This window comes from Electrophorus electricus, chromosome 14 (assembly GCF_041902795.1).
Source record: "Electrophorus electricus isolate QZ-2024a chromosome 14, ASM4190279v1, whole genome shotgun sequence".
NCBI classification, from domain to species: Eukaryota; Metazoa; Chordata; class Actinopteri; order Gymnotiformes; family Gymnotidae; genus Electrophorus; species Electrophorus electricus.
The window spans coordinates 582501-587500 of NC_137510.1; the positions used below are offsets into that span (position 1 = coordinate 582501).

A 5000-nucleotide genomic window follows, 5' to 3' on the forward strand; every position below is an offset into this window, starting at 1 on the left:
CCCAATAAGACAAAAGAAAGGATGAACAAGAAAGAAAGAAAAAAGAAGGAAGAAATGTGATACTTCAAAGAGTAAGTGAGGTGCTACTGATTAACTGGAGTGTAATATATAGAACTGTATTACATAGAACTGTATTATACAGAAGTGTAATATAGAACTGTTTTACATAAAACTGTTATATAAAATAATAATATATATAGAAGTGTAATATATAACTAATATAAATATATATCATATATATATATATATATATATATATATATATATATATATATATAACTAATATTTAGAACTATATTATATAGAAGTGTAATATATAGAACTATTATAGAACTGTATAGAACTGTATTATGTAGAAGTATATTATACAGAACTCTAATATAGAACAGTATTATATAGAACTGTACTATAGAGCTGTATTACATAGAACTGTACTATAGAGCTGTATTACATAGAACTGTATTATATAGAACTGCAATATGTAGAACTGCACTATAGAACTGTATAACACGAAACTCTAATATAGAACCGTACTATAGAACAGTAATATGTAAAACTGTATTGTACAGAACTCTAATATAGAACTGTATTATATAGAACTGTACTATAGGACTGTAATATGTAGAACTGTATTATGCAGAACTCTAATATAGAACTGTATTATGCAGAACTCTACTATAGGACTGTAATATGTAGAAATGTATTATGCAGAACTCTAAAATAGAACTGTATTATATAGAACTGTACTATAGAGCTGTATTATATAGAACTATTATATAGAACTGTATTATACAGAACTCTAATATAGAACTGTACTATATAGAACTGTAATATGTAGAACTGCATTATACAGAAGTGTAATATAGAACTGTATTATATAAAACTGTTATATAAAATAATATATATAGAAGTGTAATATATAACTAATATATAGAACAGTATTATATAGAACTGTACTATAGAACTGTAATATGTAGAACTGTATTATATGGAACTCTAATATAGAACTGTATTATAGAACTGTAATATGTAGAACTGTATTATACAAAATGCTAATATAGAACTATTATATAGAACTACTATAGAACTGTATTATGCAGAACTCTAATTTAGAACAGTATTATATAGAACTGTACTATAGAACTGTACTATAGAGCTGTATTACATAGAACTGTAATATATAACTTATATAGAACTGTATTATACAGAACTCTTATAGAACTGTATTATACAGAAGTGTAATATAAAACTATTATATAAAACTGTTATATAAAATAGTAATATATATAGAAGTGTAATATATAACTAATATTTAGAACTGTATTATATAGAAGTATAATATATAGAACTGCATTATATAGAACTGTAATATGTAGAACTGTATTATGCAGAACTCTAATATAGATCTGTATTATATAGAACTGTATTATACAGAACTCTAATATAGAACTGTACTATATAGAATTGTATTATACAGAACTCTTATAGAAGTGTATTATACAGAATTCTAATATAGAACTGTATTATATAGTTTTTGTATTATATATGGTTTTGTCCACCCATGGCTTCTGGTTGGGAAACATCTTGATGGTGGCGCTTGGGATCATATCATCCACGTTTCCCAATAAACCCTATTACTGCCTCCATAAACTCGTTGACATCAGTGCTGTGCCAGAACATCTCCCATTCCGCGTCATCCAGAGCGTTCTGCAGAGCGGCCACCGATTGGTCTGTCCAGTGCAAGACCTCCCTCTGAACCGGAGTTTCCCCGTTTCAGCTTTTGTTTATATTTTGGTATGAGGAAGATGGCGCCGTGGTCCGACTTACCAAACGGTGGATGAGCTAGTACCTTGTAGCTGTCCTTGTATGGGGTGTAGCAGTGGTCTAGTGTCCTATTTCCCCTGGTGGGGAAGGTTACGTGCTAGTAAAGGTTGGGCTGCAGAACCCAAGTGCGTTTCAGCTTGAGGTCACGAACAGATGGCCAGACATTCTCCTTCAGGATTTTTTGGTAGACAGCAGAATTCATGGTTCCATTTACCACAGCAAGTCTTCCAGGTCCTGAAGCAGTAAAACAGCCCCAGACCATCACACTACCGCCATCATATTTTACTGTTGGTATGATGTTACTTTTACACCAGATGTAATGGAACATAGACCTTCCAAAACGTTCAACTTTTGCCACATCAATATTTTCCCAAAAGTCTTGGAGATCATCAAGATGTTTTCTGGCAAAACTGAGCCGAGCCTTTATGTTCTTTTTGCTCAGCAGTGGTTTTTGTCTTGGAACTCTGCCATGCAGGCCATTGTTGCCCAGCCTCTGATGGTGGAGTCATGAACACTGACCTTAACTGAGGCAAGTGAGGCCTGCAGTTCTTTGGATGTTGTTGTGGGGTCTTTTGTGACCTCTTGGATGACCTGCGCTCTTGGGGTAATTTTGGTCAGCCGGCCACTCCTGGGAAGGTTCACCACTGTTCCATATTTTCGCCATTTGTGTTTTACCAGGGGGGGGGGGGTGTTGGCCATGCCAACAGGGAAGAAAAAAATCCATTGATGGAATAACCTGGTCGTTCAGTATATTCTGGTAGTCAGCTGACCTCATTCTTTGGGCACATAATGTTGCTGAACCTAGACCTGACCAACTGCAGCAACCTGCCCCCACAGGCTAGTACGGTAGGTACTAGGCATGATGGGTGCATCACTTCAGATGCCTCTCTTCTTACCCTGATGTGCCCATCACTCTGGAACAGGGTAAATCTGGACTCACCAGACCACGTGACCTTCTTCCATTGCTCCAGAGTCCAAGCTTTATGCTTCATTGAAGCCGTTTTTGCCGGTTAGCCTCACTGACAAGTGGTTTTCTTAAGGCTACACAGCTGTTTAGTCCCAATCCCTTGAGTTCCCTTTGCATTGTGTGTGAAAATGCTCTTACTTTCACTATTAAACATATCTACATATCTACATATTAAACAGTTCTACTGTTGTTTTTCTATGATTTGATTTCACCACACGTTTAAGTGATCGCCGATCATGATCATTTAAGATTTTTTTCTGACCACATTTTTTCCTCGAAGATGATGTTTCCCCACTGCCCTTCCACTTTTTAATAATGCGTTGGACAGTTCTTAACCCTGTTTTAGTAGTTTCAGCAATCTCCTTAGATGTTTTCTCTGCTTGATGCGTGCCAATAATTTGACCCTTCTGAAACAGATTAATATCTTTTCCACGACCACAGGATGTGTCTTTCAACATGGTTGTTTCAACAAATGAGAAGCTACTCACTGCATCAGTTAGGGTTGAATAACTTGTTGCCAGCTGAAACAATCACCCATGCAGTATTTATCCAATGGGAGGCTTAGTTAAATATAGAACTGTACATCAGATATTTTGCTGTGTTCTAGTAGAGTGCAAAGTCATTAGCATTCAAGTAGAGAACTTTGGGGTACTTTGTATACAAAATCTGAAATAGCTAAAGAATTTAACACAAAAAAAATAACACTAATATCTGTCAACAATAAGATAACTGCTAATTAAAATAGCACATTTACACCAAAAATAATGGTATACTGTCACGATCAGTCCCTCCCAGGTTCCGTGTTCCATGTTTTCCCTGTCGTGTGTGTTTTGGTTCCGTTCCACGGTTTCATTTTCTCCGCCCCTCGTTTGATTTTCCACACCTGTCCCTCGTTTCTAGTATGAAGTTCATCTATTTAAACCCTGTCTGGATCCCAGTGTTTAGCCACTCATTGGAATGTTAGGCTTGAATGGTTGTATGTTTTTCGCATGGTTGTGTTGGTTTGTACTCCGTGTATCCTAGCCCTGAGTTTTCCCGTTTGCCTTCGTGTGTTTCTTTTGTTTGCTCATGTATCCCCGTGCTCTCCATGCTGGCTCTTTGATCCTGGACTACAACAGTGACTCTGATTTTGGATTTGTCCTGAATAAATCTCGCTCTTCTCCACACAGGCATCCACCTCCTTACCGCTCACTGTTACACAGACTAGTGGGTAGTGACCCCTACACACACTCCATTAGTTACTTAAGTAATGTTTTGAACAAAGTATACTTTTAAGAGTTTTAAAAGAGTGCTTTATATCATTTGAAGCTGGCGTTTTGTTAAAATTACATTGTAGAGATTAGAAATGCTTCTATAGTCTAAATCAGGTCATGATTTGGCAGTTCTGTTTTGATTACACTGGTTAACAAAGATTTTGTTAACTTGATATTTAAGTAAAAATGCTTCATCTTAAAGCAACAATACTTAAGTACAGTTTCTGGTTATTCTAGCCACATCTTATGCCAAATGCAATACCACTCCAATTCTGTGTGTGTGTGTGTTTGGACATTTATCAAGAAACAGGAAAGTTGTTACCTTGCCAAAGTCATTTAAAATGCATCAACCCCCTGCACACAATGCAGTGACACGTGCCAGAACCAGACGCATGTTGGGGATCGGCTGAGTCAGTCCTCCTCTCATGTTGGGGATCGGCTGAGAACTTTACCCCACGTCTCCACATGCACCCCACACACAAGCCAGATGACAAAGTGGGGAAGGAAACTCACTAAATCAGATCTGGGATGGATGAAATGTGTATTTCATTGGTGTAGCAGTACCAGGAAAGCGTGGCTGTATTAGAAAAGAGCCAAAACTGTCACAGTCCTGCTCCTGCTTACCAAATCATACACTCAATATCAAACAACCATACACTCAAATCAATCAATCAAATCACAGCTAAGAGGTTAAGGTACTCAACTAGTACCTTAACTAGAAGGTTATCAGTTCAAGCCCCACCAGGCTGCCACTGAACAAGATGCTTAATCCTCAATTAATCAAAATTGTAAATAATTGTCATAATCATAAGTCGCTTTGGATAAAACGTGAGATAAATGTAAAATCAAAAGATTTGTACATCCCAGCTGCACTACAAAAACACTCAAATCCTTCCAGTGGAGGACTGCGTGAGCTGTGCCTTTAAATGAATATGCTGTAGGCTGAAATCAGTAGT

The 5000-nt window shown here is 36.8% G+C and overlaps 1 protein-coding gene across 4 annotated transcripts in view; it reads right to left on the minus strand.

The window, feature by feature from the left end:
* The window catches only part of ankfn1b (ankyrin repeat and fibronectin type III domain containing 1b), a 109784-nt gene that overhangs the window by 96204 nt on the left and 8580 nt on the right, over positions 1-5000 (minus strand). The window lies entirely within an intron of this gene.